The following is a 26,161-nucleotide window of genomic DNA, read 5'->3' on the forward strand; positions in this document are numbered from 1 at the left end:
CACTTCAAGAATCCAACCCACAATTTCGGCATTCTCCAGATCTACACTCAACAAACAGAAATAGCAATATCAGTTTTCCGCCTGGCATGCCAATTAAAAACTGAGTTAACCAGTTCGTCCAAAAGGGTACATGGGCAAGTTCTTCATTAGATAGGTTCGAGTCACTGACCTGTTTACTCACAAGTTTGGATAGGATTTCCATGACAAAATCAACCTGGATACAACAGAAAATACAGCTAAGAAAATCATTGGATCGATCTTTGTGTTATTCTGTGATTTAATTCATGCCCATAGCCAAATCCAAGCAACTTATCGCTAAACTTGCAATGGTGGTGACGTAAAAAAGAACTCTTAAAAACAAACTTAAATTTAACACATAGTATAAGAAATAAAAGATGCTCTAATAAATAAATAACTTGATCTGCGTCATCCCAGTTTGTAGATCAGTCGAAGTTTGTTAATTTATAAGATAAACAAATGACAACAACATTACAATTGGTTTTGGCAGACCAGAAGTCAAACTTGCAAAACATCGAAAAAAATTGAATAAATAAAACTACCAGGTAGAAAGCATCAATTGCCTGAAAACTGTTCTCATGAAAAGAACGGAAGGGATCTGATCAACCTAATGATAGGAAACGTTACTATGGAAAAAAAGAACAGCATAACCCTAGATAAAAGTGCTTTAACATACCATCTGATCAAGGCCTTTGCTAAACTGCTGGTGAAAACCCGTGCGCTGCTCAAAAAACAAGCTGAGCAGCATCCGTTATCTGGCATTATAAAAAAAAATATCAAAGAACAACAAAAGAAATTATGAACGCAGCCTAGAATAGGAAAATCAGAAGAAAGGGTATGCCCCCCATCTGAATAACATCTTCCTTGGATCAAAACCGAAACCATTGCTGTTAGCTAAGAACTTGTAAACAAGTAGACTCCGAAGAAAAATATTTTTATGAAATTAAGAAAAGTGTTCATAATGGCTACCAACCATTGGTGTAGTAACAAACTCTCAAAAATTAGCTACTTTACTAGCCTTTGCTTTCATAAGAAAAGAAATAAATTTAACATGTTCTGAATATGTGAGCAAGCGAAGCTGAAAATCAGTCAGAAGTCAACAAATCGAAGGAACATAGTAACACCTAAAATATTAAGTTATACCCAATCAGAATATGCCAAATTTTCACTTATGTTAATTGTAGTAGCGCATCATAAATCAAATACACCAAAAATTAGTCATTTTTTTTTTTTAATGCAATGAAAGCAATATCATGGCTAAGGTTATTGAACAAAAAGAAATTCAGAAAACCTCGTTCTTGGAAGTGAAGATAACATTGGAATAAGGATGGTAGCATCCTGCAAGTAAAAAGTCCAAATGGTTCATGAGACAAGAAACATAATCATAGGAAGGAATGTAAGAGGCGGAAACCATAGCATTGAATATTGAAAAGACCCTCAGTAAATCCCTCATATAAATTGCTTCACAGTTACTGTTTGGTAGATAGATTCCCCTTATATTAGGAAGATGAATTCAGTCTGAAACATATTTCATATGAAATAGAATACATTATTTCATTCCTGGAATATTTATAATTTATCTTTTATAGTTTATATCTAGAAAATAAGGGGTCCTTATGTTTAGTAGTTTTATTAGATAAACTAAGGAATATTTTTCCTAATTTAGGATTGGATAGTCAGTTTTTTTTTGTCTTTTTTTAGGTTGGGTTTTTCTATTTAAGTTCAGTTCTTTAGTTATAATAACAGAACAGTTTTATTAGAACTCTTTTGGAAACTTTCATGGTATCTGAGCTAGGTTAATCTCTAGTAACATCATGGTTAACCTTGGTGCGATCACTGCAAAAAATATTGGCACATCGAGAAACGTGTTGGAAGCTCCATGAGAAACCGACAAAGGGAAGAAAAAGAGTGGCAATGGTCATGGTTCACAATCAGGGGATAGCAGAGCTTTCCAAACAATTAATGGAAATTATGGGGGCCAAGTTCTCTGGAAGGGTCTCCATTCACTAAGGAACAATTAGAGCATCTACACAAGTTTTTTCAATCACCACAATTTTGAATGAATTCTTCTATTCCTAACTCATCCAATAATCCTTCTTCCTCTTTTGCCCAATCAGGTATTGATTTTTCTGTTTTCTCAGTGTCAAGCCTTGTAAAACAAACACGTGGATCGTTGATTCTGGAGCTAGTGATCACATGACTAGTAGTCATTTTCTTTTTTCAACTTACACACCTTCGCAAGAAACAAAAGATCAAAGTAGCAGATGGGTCCTTCTGGCAATAACGAGAAGCACTGTTAAAATTGTCTTCCTTGGTTTTACATGATTTTTAATGTGCAATCTAGCTTGTAATTCATATCGATCAGTAAATTATCCCAGTCTCAAATTGTATGTTATATTTGACTCTCTATGTGTAAGTTTCAGACATGGTCTCGGGAGATGATGCAATGCTAAAGAATTGGTGGAATTTACTTTCTTGAAGACGACCATCTAAGTCAACCAACAACTACTTTATGTTTAATTCTGTATCTGATTTTGATAAAGTTATGATTTGGCATTATAGGCTTGGACATCCTAATTTTTACTATTTAAGATATTTGTTACCTAATCTATTTAAAAATAAAAGTCCTTCATATCATTGTGATTTTTTTGAATTAGCTAAACATCATCAGTCATTCTTTTCACCTCAAAAATATAAAGCCTCCAAACCTTTTTCGTTAATTCATAGTGATGTTTGGGACCTTCAACAGTCTCAACTTTTTCAGGAAACATTGGTTTGTCACATTTATTGATGATCATATTCGAATTTGTTGGGTGTTTTTATTAAAAGATAAGTCTGAAATTAAAAATGTGTTCAGTCTTTTTATCCTATGGTGGAAACACAATTTGGTGTGTAAATAGAAGTATTACGAACTGACAATGGTGGGGAATTTTTTAGCGACCAACTAGGTGTTTTCTTAACCAACATGGAATAGTCCAGCAAAATTCTTGTACAAATACACCACAACAAAATAGGATTGCAGAAGGAAAAACCGACATCTTTTGGAAGTAACTAGAGCCTTGACGTTCACTAGTCAGGTACCACATTATCTTTGGGGCAAAGCCTTGTTAACAGCTACATATCTTATTAATAGAATGCCCAGTAAAATTCTAAACTATAGAACTCCTTTTCTTCTCTTTAAAGATAACTTTCCTAAATCTAAATTGATCACAGATTTATCCTCTGAGTCTTTAGGTGTAGTGTTTTGTTCATCTTCACAACCAAGGTAAACTAGATCCTAGAGCAAAAAAATGTGTCTTTGTTGGCTATTGTTCTAATAAAAAGGGTTACAAATGTTATGATCCAATTGATAGGAAGATTATTGTTACCATGGATGTCACATTTGTTGAAACACAATCTTATTTTGATTCTAATCTTCAGGGAGGAATTATACTAAAGAAGATTCTATAATTGGTCAAGAAAAAACTAGGAATATACAACATAGGGATTCTAATAATGGGAAGTGATTTTATGATTAACACAAAAATTAATGATGTTAATGTTAATAAAAGGAGTATGAAGGTGTAGAGTCTGATCATGAGAATAAAGAACAAACAAAGGAGTTAATTGTTTACTCAAGAAGAAATCGAAATCAAGAAAGTGAAATCCACCAGATTCATCACCAAGAATCCGACCCGCAAGATCCTGTCAAAAGTCCAGGTAAGCTTATAATCCAGCCAATGAATTTTTGATTTAGATATTCCAATTGCCAAAAGAGAAGATGTTAGAAATATCGTCAAATATCCCATGTCTAACTTTGTATCCTATAAAGCCCTGTCTTCGACATTCTCAACCTTTGTTTCGTGTCTCAATACTGTAAAAATACCCAAAATGTGAAAGATGCTTTACAGGTTCCTGAGTAGAAGGAGGCTATTTTAGAGGAGATGCGCGCTTTTGAAAAAACAGGTACATGGAAACAATGGAATTACCTATAGGAAAAAAAACAGTGGGCTGTAAATGGGTGTTCACAACCAAATTCAAATCAAATGGATTTTTAGATAGATACAAAGCCCGGTTGGTGGCTAAAGGATACACTCAACATACGGGATAGATTATCTTGAAACATTTGCTCCAGTAGCCAAACTAAATTCCGTTAAGAGTTCTTTTATCAATTGCTGTTAATCTTGATTGGTCTTTACAGCAACTAGATGTGAAGAACGCTTTCCTAAATGGGAAACTTGAAGAAGAAGTTTAAATGGATCCTCCTCCAGGTTTTGAAGAAAAATTTGGAACTTTAGTATGTAAACTCAAGAAATCTTTGTATGGTCTCAAGCAGTTCCTCGAGCTTGGTTTGAACAGTTCACAGAAGTTGTTAAAAATAAGGTTACTCACGAGGGCAAACTGATCACACAATGTTCTATCGACATACACAAAAGGATAGAATAGCAGTTATTGTAGTTATGTCGATGATATCATTCTTACAGGAGATGATGTAGATGAAATAAGGCGTCTCAAGGAGCATCGAGTATTAGAATTTGAGATCAAAGACCTGGGTCCTTTGAAATACTTTCTTGGAATGGAAGTTGCTCGATCAAATAAGGGTCTTGTGGTCTCTCAGAGAAAATATGTGATTGATCTTTTAAAAGAGGCTGGGATGAGTGGTTGCCGCCCAGTTGACACACCAATTGATCTAAATGTAAAATTCGGAAATAAAGAAGGTCGATTAGTTGATAAAGCGCAGTACCAAATATTAGTTGGTAAGTTAATTTACTTATCACATACAAGGCCAGACATAGCTTTTGCAGTGAGCTTAGTGAGTCAATTTATGCACTCTCCAATGGAGGAACATGAAGAAGCAGTGTTTCGAATTCTAAGATACTTGAAGAGTTCACCTGGAAAGGGCTTATTCTTCAAGAAATCCGAACAAAGAGGAATTGAAGCTTATACAGATGCAGATTGGGCAGGCTCAATAACAGATAGAAGATCTACATCAGGATAGTGTACATTTGTTTAGGGAAACCTTGTAATTTGGCGAAGCAAAAAACAAAGTGTTGTATCAAGAAGTAATGCAGAGGCTGAGTTTAGATCAATGGCTCAAGGCATTTGTGAAATGATGTAGTTAAAAACAATTATGAAAGAGCTAAGAAAATCAATAACTTCACCAATGAAGTTGTACTGTGATAGCAAAGCTGCCATTAGTATTGCTCACAACCCAGTCTAACATGACAGAACTAAACATGTTGAGATTGATAGCACTTTATCAAGGAAAAAATTGAAGAAGGCCAAGAGTGCATGCCGTTTGTTCCTTCAAAACAACAGATTGCAGACATACTCACCAAAGGACTCTCTAAGACAAGCTTTGATTTTCTTGTAAGCAAGTTGGGCATGATTGATATGCACCAACTTGAGGGAGGGTGTTGAAATATGTATATATTTTAAATTTATTTAGGTAGATAAATCTTATTTAGGAAGATAAATTTTATTCATATTCTAGGAATATTTTTATTTTATTTTTAGTAGTTTATTAGAATAAGGGAACTATTTTCCCAATTAGGATTAGGATTGTTTTCTCTATTTAAGTTCAGTTCTTTAGTTAATAATAACAGAACAGTTTTATTAAAAGCTCTCTTGGAAACTTTCAGGTACTACTAACAGATACACTTATGATTATATAAAGTAACAACAATTGTGGAAATGGAAGTTCAATTATCTAAGTTCCCAAGTCAAGAAAGGATCCTATATCCATGAAGGTTTAAAAAGAGAAAGTGGCCAATCTAGACAGCATCTGGCAGAATCTCTCAAGTTTTCTTATGTAACTGCATATATGGATTAACAAGTATCTATGGTTTGCACTTCCAATGCAGAAGCAGTTGCAGATTCTCACAAATTTCCATAGTTACGCACTTGAAAAAAAGAGAATTCCATACTGCAGCATGCAATTTTACTCAGTTGGGCTTATGTTTAACAAGAAGGTAAAACATGCATCAGCCAAGGGCCACAAACAAGATTGAACTTAATCATAGCTTGACCTAAATTAAACTTAGCCTTGACTCAAAACCAAAGAGCCAACCTAATCAAAACACTTAATAGATAACAGAACGATCAAAACCCGTGGTTTACTTTGAATGAGAAAAACCACCTTTTAGCTTTATATGTTGATCTTACCTACAAAACATTAATTTTTATACTTGTATGACACATGCACGAAGATCGAATTCTAACTTTCGAATCAACCTAACTGCAGCCAGCTTTGGAAAGACCTGACATTATAAATGTCAGACAAAAGTGGCTTTAGGCATTCACAGGCTAGGTAAATTATTAAAACTAAATCACTCTAGAACTTGTGTGGTTTCCAGGAAACAAATGGTATTACTGTATTACTATCACTGGAACAGATGAAAAGTTATATATTATGCAATATTTCAGTGAAGTCACATCAACCTCCCATACACCAGAAAACAAGTTACAAGGACAAGCAGACAAGCCTAATCTGTTCCTAATAATTAAGCGATGAACAAACAGTCAGAAACAAACAAGACATACCTGCTTTACAATTTTTGGCGCTCGCCCATAAATATCAAATGAGAGTTGAAGAAGACTAGGCTTCTGAAAAAAAAATGATTAGTACTCAGAAACACCACAAATACAAATAAAAAGATGGAAAGAGCAGCCAACAGAAGCAAACCTTAGTGCATAAGGCAAAAAACAGAGAAATGAGTCTTTGGGCTTCAGGAAATGACACTACTGAAGCACTATTACTTGTTGATTCTGCATTGGAGGAGTCAATTCCAGAAGTTCGGGGCTCTGAAAGTAGAGAGCCACTAGTAGATGTGTCCCCACTTCCAACCTGAAGAATGGCAACAGTCTACACTTTTTGAATTGGGACATGCTGAAATGCAGGCTGTTAACTACTTGTACAAGAGTCTAGACTGGAAAAAGGTGATACATGCTGAAAATGGCTCAGGTTCTCAGGGCAAGGATGCAAGAGAACTCACAAAATAAAATATGACAGCAAAACAACAATACAATGAATGCAGTTTCCAAGCATATACAAATTAGAGTGAACGTTCGATCGAATCATGTGAAAAATTTTTGAATTAGTAGAGTTGATGATTCTTATCTTCTCATCCTAACTCAATTTGAAAATTTTTGAATTGAGTCAAGTGAAACAAGATTCGAGTCGAGTTAAGTCAAATAAATTTGTTCAAGTTAAATTAAAAAAATTAAACATGCCAAATTAAAATCTTGTCCACAATATGGCTAAATTCCAAGCTAGAGCAGATAAATTTGAGACCATATAAATTTGAGAACTCTTTCAAAGCAAAATAAGAGAAAAACAAGATAATTTGGTACAACTTGATTGGTAATTTACTTATTTAAGGCCTCAAATTTACCATTTTGGAAAAAGTTTACAATTTTTATAATTTAATATTCTTATATAATTTTTTGTTTTTTAATTTTTAATTTTTTTGGGGAAAATTTTTTTATAAATATTTTGAATCTTTTGTTCATTTTTTCGGAGAGGAATCAATTTACTCATTTTCGAAATTAATAGGGAACCAAGTAGTATTTACACCAATTTATTATTCAAGTTGTAAAATTCAACTCGACTTAAACTTGAAAAACCAAATTACTTATTCAAGTTAATTCAAAAAACTGAAGAACTCGATCCAATTAACTCAAAATTTGAAAAAAAATCATTTTTTTCGAGTTAAATCGAGTTTTGTTCAATCCTAATACAAATAACAAACAGAACCTCAAATATATTAATCTAATTTATATACTCCATACAGGTTGTTAAATCCATATTAGGCATCAGGTAAATATTGAAGTTCGACAAACTTGGAAAAGAAAACAAACAGGGGCCTTTAGAAGATATACTAACCTCCTTGTCGCCTCTTTCATCAATAGACCCAGACTTCAAAGACTCTGCACCTGCCGTTCTCTGATCTACAGCAGACAGCAACATATTTGTTGCAAATTGCTCAATTTCCCTTGAAATGTAGCTCAGCTGATAAAGTTTGTTTGCTACCTGTGTAATATAAACACAGGAAAGTGAGAAAAGACAAGACTTTGCAACAGAAAGTCAAAACATTTAACAGTTGATAACAGACACAGGATGTTATAAAGGAGTAAGTTCACTTACCAGCCGGATAGCTTTCCCACGAATGTCATCTTGAGAATGAACAGCACACTGCCATCAGAGACAAGTAACAAAAATAAGAAACCCACAAAAGGAAAAAAAAGAATCATGCGCAAACATAACTAGAATAGGACTAAAAGCTTTCTATGATGCTTCTCCACTCGGATAAAAATTATAGCCTAGGAAACCTGAATGATATTTGTCACATAAGTATGGCTCTATCACAGGTAAACTAAACATCAACAAAAATAGGAGAGAATTATAAGACAAGAATTCAACAAATACAGATTACCGCATGTGACCAATGAACAATTCATTACTAAAATTGTCTTGGACAACTTACCTTCAATGCTATACCTAAGCAGGCTTGCCGATTATTTGGACGTCCCAAAATTAAACTCCACACCACACCTAGGCCCTGTGTCACACGCTCAGCGTCACGAACCTCTTTCCCAGCAACATCAAACACATCAGAAGAGCAGAGATCATCTAAAAGTTTCAAGGCTGAGTCAGGCAGAAACGGAACTTCACCAAGAAGCCTACTAAATGACTTGTCTGAGGCTGGAAGTGTGTCCAGCAAAGATTTGGACTGCAGCAAAACAACTAAGATAAATCCATTACTTTTAGGGGAAAATTAATTGCAAAGTTGCTTCACTTAAGTAAGAGCTTACCACTGCCAGGAGGAATTTTTCATAAAGAACAGCAGAATATGAAGAGTTGTCAAGTGAATCTGAAACTGTGAGAGAATATAGATGGTAGAGAACTTGCAATACAATGTCGTGACCCTGACCAATATAACACAACATTATAAAAGTTCTAAAAAGCAGACTCAACATGCAAAAAGCAGAAAGGTAGTACAGCTTTGGCATTGATTGAACTCCATAAGCTCATCTGACCAACACAAACATCCTAGAACTAATACATTTGAGTCAAAGCAACAATCCATGAAAGTCAACACTGAACACTGATAACATCTAGTACAGTAGGTACTGAGATCCATCAAGCAAATAGATTGGATAAGCGAGAATATTGGTTTCACACTTTCCTTCTTGATCAAATAAACAAGAAAGACAATCAAATGGAAGTAATGAAGAGTCAAAGACCAAAATTCAACCATACTGTAGAAAACAAAGATTGTGTCCCTGTCAAACATTCAACAAGACACAACCACCAGACCAGAACAGCTTAGTAGAAAGAGAACATTGTGATTCCATACTTGCACAAGGATTTGTAGGACAGTTGTAAATAGGCAGATTTTTGTTAAGTGGGTATACCACCCTAACATGTACGTTAAAAGTCACTGTAGTTTGCTTGTAGCAAACTTTCTTGCTTCTTTTGCTGTAGAAAAAAAAATCAATCATCCAAGAAAATAAATACTGGGTCACAGACGCCAAAAAGCATAATTATAGAGTTGATCAAACAGAATGTCAATCATGTGATAAACAGAAGCACCCAGCTTAGTATGTGTGTGCCTCTCTGCATGAGAGTGAGAGAGAGAACCAACTAAGAAAACTTCAAAATGGTAGAACAAAACAAAAAGAATAGTGTCAAAAATCAAAGGCAGGAAGAAGTAACAGATCACAACTTGTGTACCTTTTGTTGTCGGTAATCCACAACAATTTGTTTTCCCAACATGACAACAATGTCATCATCAGCATCAATCTGAAAGGAAACGTAACCACATGTGATTTTGCATACGTCATCAGGCATAGGAACTTAATAAAACATAGAATTGAATACTATTAGTCTAAGGGTCTGAAATTTGTGAAATCATCCAAAATTATTCTAGAATTTATCCAAGTACGCACTTTAGTAGGTTTTCAAGAGCACAACTTGTATGAAATGGGACCATTTTGGAAAATAGACAAGTCTTAGAGTATACAAGGGGTAAAAAAGAAGGATTTTAGCACATTCAGAAAATGAAGAGAATATTACTTCAGGGTATGCCTTGACAGTAAACTCTTGACTTTCAGTTTGGGAAAGCCATAGCTTCTTAGAAGATCTTAGATCCATGAAACTAATTTGTTTTGCAAAACTAAGACATGGGCCTGTCTGCCTTTGTCCCATCATAACTAGATTAAATCAAACCCATTTTATCCAGAACCATACTTTCTCAAATCTATTCATAAAATGCATAGGTAGTTTGTCCCAGAAAAAGGCAGATTTTCCCTAAACCTGCCCATTGTACAATACTCAATGCAGAGCATATTTGCAAAGCACTTCAACAGAAGTTCATTAAAAATAGGCTTAATATATCATTTGGTACCTGAGTCTGACACTTTTTTAATGTGGTACCAGTGTTATTTTTTGTACAATTTAGTACCTGTATTTGACAAAAGTTATATATTTTGGTACCCAAAGGTAATGGTGTTAACTTTTTAGTGTTTAATTCAGTTTTAGGGTTGATTTGATGAAAATTAATTGCTAATATTATTAGGTTTGAATTTTCATGTTTTTGTTAATAGAATAAATTTAGTGTTAATTGTGAATTTGTTTAATTTGCAAATAATTTTTCAAATACAGTCCGATGGATGTGGTTTAATTCCAGTTTTGGCGTTGGTTTGATGAAAGTTAATTGCTAATATTATTGGCTAATTATGAATTTTCATCAAATCAACTCTAAAACCCGAATTAAACACTAAAAAGTTACCAATGTTATCTACAGGTACCAAATGTATAGCTTTTGTCAAATACAAGTACCAATTGGAAAAAAAATAACACGAGCACCACAACAGAAAAAAGTGTCAAACTCAGGTACCAAATAATGCATTAAGCCTTAAAAATAATAGAAAATATTATATTATAAACCCGTGATCAGCCTATTAGCCTTTGAAGCAGACTGTTCTACACCACTGGCACACTATTACTAATGTTTGAATCCTTAATGCTCTAAAAAAGGTGGATGTCTCTGTTCTCAAGTAATTTTAGATGGTGATAGAAGAGGTTTAAGGCACATAACTAACAGGTGACACTTGTGACGAACTTTATGCATCCATGTAAAATTCTAAGTATGCAGTATGTATTGTAAACTTTGAACTGATAGTAAGAAGGCATTACTCTTTAATTCAATCAGCTTTGCATGATAACAAACTCCAAGATTACAAACAGTCCAACATTAAGACAGGAAAGAGAAAAAGAAGCAGGCATTCAGAGAATATAGACAAATCAGAATGTATATATATAGCATGTCACCTGACCAACAAGCCGCGCAAGTAACGCCATGCGCATTTCATTACAATCTGACCAATGAAGATGCAGGTATGACTCAGCGATCTGTTGAACTGCTGATTTTATCACACTTCTTTCCAGCTCCTCAGTTAGCTCAACATATGAAGGCGGCACAGGTAAATCCCGACCAGTCTCATCTAAAGAAGATACAGTAATAGAAGCCTGGAAATTCTGATCAGACTCTGGAAAAGATGATTCTTCAGTCTCATGTTTAATTTCAACGTCTGCCTTCATTTCAGTTGAATCTACATCAACCACATAAGGAGAAACTGCATGATTGGAGGAAGTCTTGACTTCTAGAATGTTAACAATGTCTTCCGCACCACCCACAACATCCCCTTCAGGAGCTGGTTGCTCAACACTAGTAATTGATGGACCTTCTGTTGTGTTATCATTGCTTTGAATGTTAGACATCGGGCGCAAAGAAGGGTTCTCAACAGCTGGAACTGAAAGAGGCTTACTAGAAATAGAACAATCAAAGTCGGGCATTGCAGCACCAGTGCCCTCCAGAACAGGTGAGCATGACATTCCAACAGAAACAGCAGCCCGTCGTGGATCTAGACGACGAGGATCCTGAAAAGGTTAGCGTTAACTTCCATTTGCTCAACAGGAGTTATAAAGATCCTAAATCTGGAAAAGGCTGAAACATTTTGAAAAGCAATATATGATGATAGAAAATGGAAGTTACCCTTCTTGGGTCGCGTTTAGAATCTGCAGCAAAATTGTTGACAGCAGATGTATCGGATATTAATGAACTGATTGTAGCAGCTGAAGTAAAGGGCAACTGTGGTGTTGAAACAGGTGTGTGCAAGGAATTTGTTGAAGCAGGAGGTGGCAGAACTTGGGCCCGACTATTTACATGTACAGCTTGCTGAGTTGTAGGCAATGTCCCGACCTTTGTTAATGAAGGAGGACTTTTAGGCAAGTGCCTCATATTTGTGATGACAATATCTGCCAGCAGGTCAGGATGAATTTTTGAAATAAGAATCTCAAGAGATTCAGCACCTCTTTCTCCTTCAGCAAGTAAAGCACCAATCATTGCTATCATTTGCTCAACAGGAGTTAAATTATCATCTGAAAGAGGAAAACTGGGAGATCCTCCATTGACAGAAGAAAAATCTTGCCCAGAATCATTTATTTGAGTGGGTGGCATTGAGTGGGAATTGGGTCCAGAGCGAATACGCTTTGATGCCATCTCAAAATTATGTATTGGTTCTTCATTATCCTGAGGCATAGATCTTTTCTTTGACACATCCCCTAAAACATATGCTTGGCTTGATGCTTGATCATCCTGAAAACACATTATATTTACCATGAGAAACTCATAAAAAGCTACCAAGCACTAACTTTTATCACTAGACCTTATTATTTTTGTTACCTGCTAAAAAATATATTTTAAAATAAAAATATTACCCTGACAGACTGAATTTCCCTTGAAGCCCGCTCACTATTTTTCATCATCTTCTCAACCTGTCTGATGACTTGATCAGCAGCATCCCCTGCGTTCATTGCTCGTAGAGCTCTAAGCAATCTGTCCCTAGACTGGTCAGCCAAAATAATACCCAACTTGTCAGGTACAAGAGCACTGAATAGCCCCCAAAAGTCATAAATACAGGCCATACACGCTGAAGTTTCATTTCAATATTTAACAAACCAGGAGTTCTCAACAAAGCATTTGTGATACATATATCCATTAACCTTTTGGCATTTGAATAATAATTCCACCAAGATAGCAATAAGTCATTCAGAGAAAGGATAATAAAGAGGTAATTATAAAATCTAAGGTATTAGAAGGCACTGATATTCAGCAGCCAACTGATTTGTATGCATATTAGATAAAAAAAAATCATTTACTTCAGTAATTGGCATCTGAATTATCCAAAAATTATAATAATAATAAAGAAGTTACCTCTACAATAGCTGGATTAGTACACCTCAGGAATCCCAAAACGCAGTTCTCAGGGAGTATTGAATACTAGCTTTATGGCATTCCCTCACCATGTCAAAGTTTGGATTAAAATCGAGCAGTGCAGAAAGAACAGTGCCATAGTGGAGGGGTCTCCTTCTTGCTATGGCAGCAAGACTGTCAAACAAAAAAAGGGCTTTAGTTAAAAGAAAAAAACTAACAAAATAGCTCTAGCATTGGGAAAAGAATTTAAAATCCACACAACCAAACAACTACAAGAATGAAAAAACAATAGCTGAGACCTAAAGCTATTTCTAAACAAAATAAAAAGACAGGATCAATTTTTGAGACATCTTGTTAGTTGTCACAATCAATCACAAGTTCAGATCAAGGTTAGCTTTTCACACAAATCTCGAGGGTACAGTAGCACAATGGAGCAATTAAAAGATATTTCTGATTCCCTCCTCCTAAGAGCCTCACTATGATAGAACCATAACTTAGCCAAAACACCCCACCTCCTTACCTGCCCTTTCTCTATCACTGATAGAGCTTTTAAGAAGCATGTAATCAGATGAACCAAAGCCTAAAGGAAACCAGAAAAGCAATTGCATACAATAAGCACACTAGAAAACTTAAGCTACACAGTATAACTCCAGAACAAGTATGCAAAGACCTTCAAAGAAAAGAAGAGAAAAGCCCTTGGTTAACCATCCATTATTGACAGAAGTCTGTTCAATCACTAGCTACACATTCTAAATTTTAAGCTACACATATCTTAAGTATTTTATTTTAAGTTTTTAATTGTCATCAATGAACCATTTAGCAACAAATTCTAAACTCTTAAGCAGGATACCTAGGAATAATAGACAGAGATAAAGCATAGAAAGAAGGGAAAGCAAAAAGTCCGACTCTGGTGTTGTTACCGACAAAGCACAGATAGCAACATATAATACTTAGGTAACAATTACCAGATGTTAATATTATAAATAAAAAATAAAAATAAAAACCACCAGTCTTCAACTACTTTTGGTTTCAAACATAAACAGATCATAGAACTCGATCATATCTCATGACTCATCAAAATTAGTTCAAAATCCAAAATTCCAGGTCTCTTGAAAATATTGCAGGACTCAGATACACACATGTTACAGACTACAAATAAATAACATGCATAAGAATGCAATACTCATCCTCAACAGTATCACTGGCAGAAAAACATGCAGCAACCTAAGTGCTTCCACACAAGACATCATTTTAATTACAAATTCCAAAAACAATGGATTCAAAAGAAATAAGCCATTCAGTTTTTTCTCTGTACATGTAGAGAATTAAATTCAAGTTTCTCATCTAGAGATGTCAACCAATAATTCATATCGAACAAGCTCTAACTAAGCAGGCCAAGATAAAACTCCATGAATAAAGTCTGCCCAACATATGCTCAAAATAGAACATCATATATAAAGGGCGAGATAGGAGGGAGGTGCTTTTTCCTTATGTCTTCTTTACTCCTCTATATTTGTTAACGAACTGATAGAGAATGCCCACTCAAGGAGAACAAACAGAATATGAATCCAAAAAAAATGGAGCATTCCCTCTAATTTACAGGTAATTGAACCTAACATGATCCAAAAATGTTGGAAGAAAGTACTTCAAGCAGCCCTAAAGTGAGAAATTAAGGAATCCTTAAACAACTCAACCCTTAATCAGCAGTAAAAATAATACAACATGAATGTTCCCTTAATAACTAAGGGATTGACTTCTAATACCATGCTATAGAGATTAGTCCAACATATTCAACAAGTTACATCTAAATGTATATTCACTTTTTAATTACATGTGCCAAATAGTAAAAATCGCTTCCCAGAAGGAAATACTTCAATGTAATGCCATTTAAAACATCAGTGACTCAAGCAACTTCAGATCTTGAACTATGACTTCGTGATCATTTTAAGCTACATAAATATGCACTCAAGTTGGTACATATATTAACTAAAATAAAAGTAAACTAAATGATGTCAGGTCAGAAACATATACATACATAAGGTATTATGGAAAATAAAAATATCATTGTTACCCTAAAAGTAAACCAGCAGATCACAGTAATATTTGGGAGGGGAGTAAGGGAAACAATACATTCTAATAGCAACACTGATGCAAATAACTCATAAAAAGAGAAATTAATCTGCAATGCAACAAAAGCAGGTATCTAGTCATGCATCACAACATCGGCAAGCATGCAGCCAACCTTACATCTATTGCCCCAAGGAGTCAGATAAAAAATGTATTGCCAAGAAAACAGACAATCTTATGTTTTACCCTTCCATTTATCAGAAAAGGCACCTCAATGGATGCAACCACTGAAACCCCGAAAAATAATTAGCTTCTGAACCCATGCCCATGTAGACACTATGCATGTCAATCAGCAAAACACATGTTTATATCCAATCACTACACGATAGACTTCAACACATACAATGACTAGCCAACAGACATCTCATAAATAAGTATCTTCTGGAAACCTTATTTCAAAAGTATTACTCAAAGTTCCTCACGATTCAAATCACCTTCAAAATTCTAAAACTATTTCCATATGAAAACGAAAATAAAATGCCTTACGAATTTTTAAAGTTCATGCGGTCATGCCTAATGTTATAGAACTTAAGTACATACACGCAGGGAACAGTCCCACAAATTTGACAGAGATGATATTTGTTAACATTTTAAGCTTGATATTTGACTACTTATAAGCAATGACGTTTACACTAACAAAGGCTTTAAAATTGCAAACAAGATTTTCTTTGGCCACTCCAAAGTCAGTTTATTCTTGATCATTCAGAACAGTTTAGTCCCAGATCCAAAATATAAGACAATACCACCCATCTTTCCATGCTGCTAGGTATCCCAGAGTGTAAACATTTAAGATCTTAATATCAATGAAGCTGCTATCTTGTAAGGAATGCTCCTCCATCACTATCCTTTAAGAAAACAAAACAGTGAATGTATTTCTTGCATAACCACTGACCATGTATGCAAACCTGCTAAACATTCAAAAGATGGTGCATCCTGCAAACTAACTGCTGTTGGTTCTTGCAATACAAGTATTTACATCCAACGAAATAATTGTATATTATTAGCAGTTGACCAATGAACAAGCTGGAAGTACACCATCTCATCAAACAAAAGTTTTGAACCATTTTAAAAGCATGCTTGCAAGTAAAAGATAGGGGATTATCTTCCGCATTCCGAAAACTCTTAATTGTTGTCTTTGTTTCTGGCCAAAAAAACTTCCTCTTTCAGTAAGTTGTAATAAACATAACACATTTTAGACCTATATGATCAAGGTTGGTGATCAAAATGATATAAGAAAATGTTGCTAACATAAAAGCTCAGAGGAAACTAGGAAGTTTTGATGATAATGGTACAAATTTTATAATGATGCAGTCTCCTCTGATTTTTTTTCAAAAGTGTAAATTTGAAACCAAAAGAGAAGAAATATGAGTAACTTGTTTGTTTAAACAAATATTTAAAATACCACTCGATGATAATAATTTAGGATCACTTGCCTCAAGCAAAAACCATTACACAACGAAAATGCTTGCCTTCATGCAGAAAAAAACCAGCTGAGACATAACAGTAAGTGATACTGGTAATAATCAAAGATCACATCCAACTTTTGCATCAGACTACTTCAGAGCCATGCAGTACAACATATTTCAAAGAACAGGGTCAAAAGACGGCAAGTCAATTATCTGTCAAGAAAAGTAATTACAAGAAAAAGGCATTTGGGCCACCATCCTAAGAGCTGAAGAACCGGCAGAGAACATAGTCATAAGTCTTACTGTTGACCAGAAACCAACATACACAGCAATATGTAAGGAATGCAGCATCACAAAAATAGGTATAAAAAATATAGGAATCCACAAAATCGAAACATGGCAGATTAGCAGGATAAACCCCAGTTAAAAAGAATTTCGATTATTAAATATTTAATGTGCATCAACTGTTGTCAAATAACCAATACATTTTAAGGTAGCTTGCATATTTTCAGCTGTAAAAAAATACAGCAGAATCCCAAATAATAATAGGATCCCCCTAATAATTTACTGCAATGCTTGATCACCAAGTTTCTCAGCACAAGTTGACTGATGATTATTTCCATTGCTTAACCATTCCTATCATTGGCCAATGGTGCTCCATAGTACACATTAATGTGAACATTATCTAGCCCTGTAACTCCCAATATCTGAACAAGCAATGCACCAGTATCCAAGGCCATTAACTCCTCAAAAGAGAGCTTGACAGCACGCTGCAATGGTATCACAAACAAGCAGTTGAACTTGTACTACAACCTGCTACCAAGCTTCATCAATCTCTCCAAAAGTTTTAAAGATGGTAAAACAGAGGGCAAATTCTAAACACAGTGCAGCCCCAAATTAAAAAATTTAATATTCATTTATCAGATACGGACAGTAAATTGGAACCGATAAGTTTGCATACAGAAAAGTACCATTAGAAAACAACGGCACCTTCTAGCTTTGAAATTAAGAGATATTCAGTTATGACAGGATATAATTCTTTCTTGGAATAAAAAGATAAAATAAGGAAATAGATGAAGATGCAAATAAAGCTCCCATAAGAGAAAAAGCAAAGGGAAATCTGTAACATTCTTGAACTGAGAATTGATACCAATACTTATCAACCACAAAATCAAAGGGGGGGGGGGAGGAGAACTTTTTTCACCTCCAATCAAACAATTATATGTCCTACTTATATGGAACTAAATAATAAAAGAAGTGCTAGCAATTACGTACAAGATTTATAACACCCTAACCATTTTAAACTCTAGATGTCAAAATTTTATAAAACACTAGGAAACGGGAAGTATCCAAAATAATGACACAAGAAAGAGGAGAAAAGAAAAAGAAACATAAATTCAGAAAAAAAAAAAGGGATCATAAAACGTAGAAAACCATAAGTCCAGAATAAAAACAACTAACTACTGGTGAAGAAACTCACCAATTGACAACAGTGATTGTTACAGACCCAGGGAGACTACTGGCTGATTGCAACATGTCAAGTAAAATATAAAGTGTCCTGTTTGCATCTGATGTTACAGCAACTGGATCCAAAATAGGATGAACCCCACTTAGCCATGATATATTAAAAGTCCGTCTACTTCCTCTGGTAGCTGGAGAAACGTTAAAAGAAATAAGTTTCCGGAGATGCCAGTAACTATAAAATATATAAATATGGAGTTACTATGAATGACATACAAAAAGGAAGTCCTATGCTAACCCAAAAAGTCAATCTGCCAAACATGGCTGTATGAGCAAACCAAATAATGTCCTAATGGAGCCCTTAACAATTGGAATGCAATACCTTCAATGTATTTTTCAGAGTTAACGTTGTCAGATGTAAAAAGTAAGACATGCATCTCCAAAAATTTCAGAGCCAGCAACTTTATCCCAACTGGACCAGGCTACAAATTTAAATCAAAGAAACATCGATTGCACATGATTAGCAAGTTGGAAATATAAAGTCACTATAAAATTAAATAATTCTCAAAAGACAGAAATAAATAATTTATTATAAGAGTAGCAAAAGTTAGGGAAAACAAATGAGCATAAATATGTATACAACTACGAAACAGATATCACTACTCAAAACAACAACATTTAGACCCACACCAAAACAATCCCCCGGGGGGGGGAGCAGGAACACCCAAGGGTAAAAAATAAAATAAGGGATGGAAATAGCAGTTTTTTCACCTAGTCATGTCTCAAAAGCACAATCTCCTACACAAATTCTCAGAGCCAATTGCTCACATCAAGGAATAAAGTTAAGAGCCTTATGCATCTCCTGCTGATTGTTAGATGCATAAAGAATGCCTCAGGATATGTATTTTAGCACACAACTTTTCTCTAGGATCCTTCACCACCTCAAGATAAAACATTGAATTATTTGTTTAACTCTCATTTGATAATTGTTAAGGAAAAAATACCCAAACTTATGCTTTGTCATTTTGATCACATATTACATAGAAATAAAAAGCTTTCTAACACAGTTTCTCCTGTGAACATGGACATAAATGAAACCTAATGCCCAGTAACTTTTTCTTACTGTTATTTGATTACATTAAGAAGCTACTCACTCAAAAGCTACTCTTTTTTTCATGTCCACCTGTGTACTGTCTTTCTTCGAGAGAAAGGAAGAGAAAGAGAGAGACTCATCCAATAATATTAAATTAATGAAGGCCACCAGAACACAAGTGTTGCTTGATAAATCAATAACAATCTTCAATTAGTTGGAAACTTGGTTTCATCATTCATTCATGGCACCAATCCCTCAAATTCTACATAAAACTCACCAAACATGTTAACTAGTTACAACCTACTTAATGGTTCTATCAACATGTTCAAAAAGAAGTATCACTTTATTATATTGCCATGTAATTTAGCTAAATTATACCTATGCTGTTTTCTGTAATTCCCGTTAGATGTAGTTAAAACCTACTTTAATTGTTCTATCAATTTTTTTTTTTTAAAAGTATCATTCTATTACACTGCCATGTGTTTTACCTAAATTGTCCTTTAAGCCATTTTTTTAGTTCTTGTTAGATGTAAAATCACTATTAAAAGATATATCTTTCTTTTTAGGAAAATCAGCCAAATCTATTTAGTATTATACATTTTCATCCACAAACCAAATACTTTCCCTAGAATTATTTCAACACTGAATTGTCAGCAGTTAAGATTTCAATTTATAAAACAGTACCTAACTTGGTCAAAATAGTCTAGCATTGAAACTTAACCCATATAAGTTTAGTGTTTGGAAAGCCAAAGTAAAATGTCATACCTGCAATGCAATGGAAAACACACCTTCCTTGAATCTAACCATCCACATCCATAGTTCTTGAAGCCACTGATCAACTTTACCGTGCTGCTGAAACTATAATTTCCAAGAAAAAATTTATGCATAGGTAAGAAAACAAAATATTTTGACACAGACACCATCGTTAAGTGATTAACATCTTATATGCACTCAATCAGAAAACAGCAACTAAGAGACAACAGCAATACTCAATGCTATAAAGCACATTTGTTCAAAATCTAAAGGCACTGCGCTCCAATTGTACATGGAGGCATAAAACATCATTTACCAATAAGAAAAGAATCAGCAAAAAACATGTACATTTGAACTAAATCATTACTTAAAAAGGTAGCAGCTAACCTGTAATGTCAGTTCTTCCAAAACACTGCAGAAGAAATTTATGCCACAAACAATGGATTGTTTCACAACATTGGAGTCAACATCCCTCAAAAACGTTACTAAAACCGGTACAAGTACAGTCGAATGCTCTATTGATTTTAATCCAATATCTTCAATTATCCTGCCAACCGTTGACAAAAAGCAAAAAAGAAAAGCAAAACAAAACAAAAGTCCAGCTACAATATTAGGAACCTAGCAACATATGAAGAGAGAACAAATACAAAAAAAAAAGATCAGTAAATTTTATAAACGCAACACGAAATATTTCCCAAAAATGCAGCTCATTAATCTCACAAATATCAAAACTAAGAAGCGAAGAAGTTAAGCATACAGCAGCAGCATATAAAATAACATAAACATACAAAATTGGAAAGAATTAGGGTTTGAAACTCACTCGACAAGAAATCCCCTAACGAGGCTATGATGAGAACGCTGGAGGTCGGAAAGGTAGGGGAAGAGTTCGGCGGCGGAAGAAGAATCGAGAGAGGAAAGAATGTCCTTGGCCTGTTTAAGAGACGAAAGCTTCACCGCCAAATCAGAGTGGTTGAGCGCGGCAGTGAGCAGAGAAAGGGCTTGGTCCCTAGAATCAGCAACGTTCATGGCTATCGGCTTCTCCCCACGAGATTTTTGATCGATATTTGGGACGGAATTGTAAGAAAGGGGATAGAGTTAGGGTTTTGAGGGGTAAGGGCTTAGGAAGTGGAGAGCGGAGCGTATGAAATTTTTATGAGGTCGGAGAGAGAAGAAGGAAAAAAAACTATTTTTTTGTATTTTATAATTATTAGTTTGGATAAACTACAGAAACAGTCCTTGAACTTTATTTAAAATCACGTTTCAATTACCAAGTTTCAAAAATTACATCACAGTCACTAACATTTTCATTAACTTCTTTTTAGCTAATTCAAAATGTTAATCACTGATTTCACCCACCAATAATCATTTATTCAAATAGTTTAATAAATATATTTTTTTGAAATAAAATATTTTTATTCTTCCAGGTTTCTATTTATTTTTGAGTAATTATTTTATGCGAATATTTTTAAAATTAATGCCACAATTGTCATTTTTTTTTCTATACTCTATAAGAAACGTATGAGAATTTTTCCTTTTTTAATACACATAATAGATATATATTAGTTTTATCCGTCTTGTCAATCTTTGGATTGTACCCCTTTGTCTTCATTTCTTCACTGTTTCTCAACTTTCTGAAAACCCAGAAAAAGAAAGAGGAAAACCTTCAGAAATTTCGTCCTTTTAGCAATGTTTAGTTACAGTTGCAGAAAATCTCGATTTTGTATTAAAAAAGAACATGTTTAAAGTGATTTTAGATCCCATTATTTCCCTGGGTTTCTTTTTGAAATCATTATGGGTTTTATATTTCAGAGTATGAAAAGTTGTTGATCTGGGTTCTAAAACCGATTGGAGTATAGGTGGGAATTATATGAGTATAATAGTAATCAATAAAAATATTCACTTTTATTTACTTCAAAATATAATTTAATTATTTATATTTAAAATGGTACGTTTTAGTCATTTACACTATCATTTTGTTACGAAGTAATAACTCTATTTGTTAAATTTTGTTATCTCCCTAACAGTAATCTTATGTGGCAATCTAAATGGGTTTTAAATGCCAATTGGGATTATAATAGTTTTTTCAGTCAAAATGAAAAATAAAACTAAAAGACAAAAGAAGACGAATAGTTTTTCTTTTCCACTTCAATGTGTAATTAATTTAAAATTTTTAATTAATTAAATTTATTTAATTAAAAACTTATTCTCGTCTCAATTGGACATCTAAGTTGGCATTTAAAACCCGTTTGGACTGTCAAGTAGGATTGTCGTTAGGGAAATAATGGAGCTTAACAGCAAAGTGACCAATTCGTAACAAAACGATAACATAAGTGACTAAAACATAACATTTCAAACATAAATAACTAAAATATAATTTTGAGTCAAACAAATGTGACTATTTTTATAATTTATCCGTCTTTAATACTTTGTTTTTTGGGCATTTAATTTTAAGCTTTGTTTTATTGCCGATAAATTTATTTCTTAAAAATATCTTCAAGGCTAATTGAATCCTATGAAAAGTGGTAGCATGATTTATGAGTTTTAACTGTAAAAATAAATCAAGTTGCAGAACTCATAGGGATAGGGTTATTGAGAAAATTAGAAATTTGTTGTTTAATACTTCTATATACTATGCTTTTCTTTCTTTTCTTTATTCATTTGGGCACTTCCCAACTCTAATTATATTTATTGATTTTACTTTTTTGTAACCAACTCTTAAGGTTTCTTTCCTTTTTTTCTATAAATATTAATATTATTTATTTATTAAGATTTTTGAAAAAAAATTAGAATTATTGTTAAAAAATTTAAAAGTACTAAATTTATATTGAGATAGACAACAGAATCATTTCTCACTTAAGAAATGTTTGTTTCTATCACGTTAGCCAAATTGAGAAATTTACTTTCATTTTTTATTGGACGATGATGACTCGAGACCTATGTATTTAATCTCTCGTGTTTTGGAATATGTAACCTTATTAATGGGCCTTCTGATAAATGAGTATCTAGTAATGGGAATTTCAAGTACAATTTGGCAAAGATCTTTGTTCCAACATTGGGAGCAAGTACCAACTCTAAGTTTGGTTTTGATCGGCTTCAAATTAAGTTAACATGATTAAAGAGTCGCTTGAATATATTCAATGTTATGTCGCTTGAAGCATCTCTCGTAGAATTTAACACTTGAATATATTCAATATTATGCTATAACTTACATTATTTAATTGATTGGAGGTGAGAAGATGTCAAAATATAATAACAACAAAGTTCATAGTATGTATTTCTTATTGTTAACTAATTTCCAATTTATTGGATCGTACAATTAAGGGTCTATAGTTTTGGCATGCCTATATAGAACATTATATAAGGTATGCAAAGTGGAGACAAGAAAGTAAATGATTACCTTGTGATTTTACAATCATAAGGGTAGTATTGACTTTCATAGATAACACCTATCCCTTTGAGAATGTCAAATTCCTTCTTGCTAGGATGTGTTATAAAACGTTATTACATTTTAAACATTTTGTATTGTTAATAATTAGTTGGACTTTTTAGACCTGACCCAAATGCGAAACTTTAGTTTGCTTGAATGTTGAAATCTATGACACTTTTTTTATTTCAACTGAAGTTAAAATGTATATAGATTTATTTTGATTTTGTACCCTATTGAATCAAAGTCAAGGTTTGATACTCTCTTTAGAGTTTTGGCATGGAATTCCATCCCAATATTCATATCGTATTTAAAATAATTCTTTTATAACAGAATAAATATTAATTTATGGGTGATTTTATGTTTTTACGTAAAATCAAGACTCAAATCCTTATTTGATTTTTATAAATATATTTTTACGCCCTGATAAGTAAGATGGTGTTAAGTCTCTCACATTCATTAATATATTTAGGTAACAGTTTCTCAAGTATGGTTTTCCACGTGTTTCATATGCAACCACAAAATATTAAATTACAACAGTAAAGTTTTATTTAATATATATGTTTCAATATGAGAAAAAAAAAAGTGGTGTATTAACATAGTAATTAGATGGTCTATGGTTTGGTAGGAATATTATTTTGCATGGTTAAAATGTTAAACACGTAATAATAAGTGTTATTTTATAAAGTATTAATTTTGCTCATAAATTAATTAATTATTTAAAGAAATACGTATATCATAAATCTTAATTTAAAAACTCAATTACAATAATAAAAATGAATACATTTATCTCTCGATTGCTTTAAAAATATTTAGATCAAATATAACTTTCAAAGACTAAAATATGAGTCAACTAATATTTGAATTCAATAGTCATTTACTAGAAACAAATTGATTAATAACAGAGGAGAAAAAGAAAGAACCCAAAACAAGATATAAGAGTTAGAGGCGGATACAGGGGAGCTAGCGGTGACCCTAGCCCTCCCTAAAATAGAAATTTTATATTTAGACTCTTGAAATTTTTTTAAAATTTTAAATTAGTAAAGATAAAATTGTACTTTAGTACCCTAAAATTATAAAAAATTGATTTAATCTTTTAAAAATTATAAATATATAGACTATAAAAAATTAGAATTTCATTCGGCCTTCTTAAAAATTTATTCTAGCTTCGCCCCTAATAAGAGTGTTGACCTCTTAAGATGTAATTTTTCAAGAAACTAAGATGATTTTATTTACAAAATAGGAAAAAAGTTAAAGAAAATAAAACCTTAAAATGTACATGAAAAAAGAAAAAAAGGAAACCAGGTATATGGATTCAATAACTCAAATGGCAATGAGAGTGAAAAGCAAAAAAAAATAAATAGAAATATTTGGTTATTTTATAAAGGACGCGCTACTGTAAGAGAAAAACAAACATAAAAGACAAGCCCCCACCCAATAAAGTTTGTTTCTTTTTTTTTTTTTTTTTTTAACTTAAGTTAATGCAAAAAAGTTACGTGAGTTAAGTTTTATTAAAACCAAATAATTAAATATTTTAAATTGTTGTAGTAAGAAGTGTATTAAAACAGTAATGCTCCTACCAAACGTGGTGTTAAAGTCATAGCTACAGTTATAGCTAGATTATTTTGTAGATCTGTTCGTATTGATTAAAATTTTTTTATATTATGTAATATAAAACAATTAAATATAATATTATTTATCCATAGATTTTAATGGTTTAAATCAATGAAAATGTAATTTAAGATGAGTATAAATTATAATTCAATATTTTACCATATTTTATTTAGTTTTAATATAATAGTAAAATGTTTTTAAGCCAATTAAAAAATTAAAATAATAAAATTTGAATGGTTTAATTTACTAAATTTTGTCGTACATTATCTATTTCAATATTTTTATTTTAGTTTTGATATAATATTACGAGGGTCTCTTTTTATGGAAAATCTATGTAAGTCCTGCCATGGAGAAATGACAAAAAGAATTCAAGGAATGGGTTCAGTTTGTATTTTGTGTCAATTTCAGGAGGAAGCATTCAATCATTTATTCATACAATGCCCCTTTTCAATAGTAATATGGTTCGGATAAAATCTAGGACTAAGAAATCATCTTGATATTATATGTTTGATATTTGAACAATTCGTTTTTTAATAATATTGAAAACAGTAGTTCCGGAACTACAATTCCAACAAGAGAGCCCATAGACAGGGGCGTAGCCAGGGGGCTGGCATGGGCCTCGACCCCCCCTAAAATAGAAATTTTCATTTTAGGCCTTTGAAATTTTTTAAAAATTTTAAATTAGTAAAGGTAAAATTGCACTTTGCCCCAAATTCAATTTAATCATTTACAAATTATAGAAATATAAACTATAAAAATTAAAATTTCATTCGGCCTCTCTAAAAAAATTTTCTGGCTTCGCCCCTACCCATAGATATATTTAATTAATATTTATGAGTAAAATATGGTGTACTAGTGAATCATAATTTAATATATTTTATTAATTAGTCTGTTAGTTAAGGTACAAGTAGTGTGTATTGAAAGTCACGTAGTTTTTAAACATAAGGTATCAATACCTTATTTCTTTAAACCGAACTCGTGAATATTTTTATTAAATATTTACGGA

General features: G+C 33.1%; 1 non-coding gene across 1 annotated transcript in view; it reads right to left on the reverse strand.

Moving 5' to 3' along the window:
- Window positions 1–21,297, reverse strand: part of LOC107917930 (uncharacterized) — a 49,892-nt gene extending 28,595 nt beyond the window's left edge. Inside the window, exons 1-16 of the transcript XR_005920539.1 lie at window positions 20,938–21,297; window positions 20,505–20,664; window positions 20,130–20,222; window positions 18,654–18,753; window positions 18,291–18,462; window positions 13,278–13,451; window positions 12,782–12,910; window positions 12,057–12,659; window positions 11,333–11,941; window positions 9,734–9,802; window positions 8,812–8,925; window positions 8,484–8,729; window positions 8,144–8,191; window positions 7,883–8,029; window positions 6,683–6,844; window positions 6,541–6,603 (exon numbers count right to left, since the gene is read on the reverse strand). This is a non-coding gene — a transcript (uncharacterized protein). The remainder of the gene's footprint in view (window positions 1–6,540; window positions 6,604–6,682; window positions 6,845–7,882; window positions 8,030–8,143; window positions 8,192–8,483; window positions 8,730–8,811; window positions 8,926–9,733; window positions 9,803–11,332; window positions 11,942–12,056; window positions 12,660–12,781; window positions 12,911–13,277; window positions 13,452–18,290; window positions 18,463–18,653; window positions 18,754–20,129; window positions 20,223–20,504; window positions 20,665–20,937) is intronic.
- Between the last annotated feature and the right edge of the window lie 4,864 nt (window positions 21,298–26,161).

The sequence above is a fragment of the Gossypium hirsutum genome, chromosome A01, assembly GCF_007990345.1.
Source record: "Gossypium hirsutum isolate 1008001.06 chromosome A01, Gossypium_hirsutum_v2.1, whole genome shotgun sequence".
NCBI classification, from domain to species: Eukaryota; Viridiplantae; Streptophyta; class Magnoliopsida; order Malvales; family Malvaceae; genus Gossypium; species Gossypium hirsutum.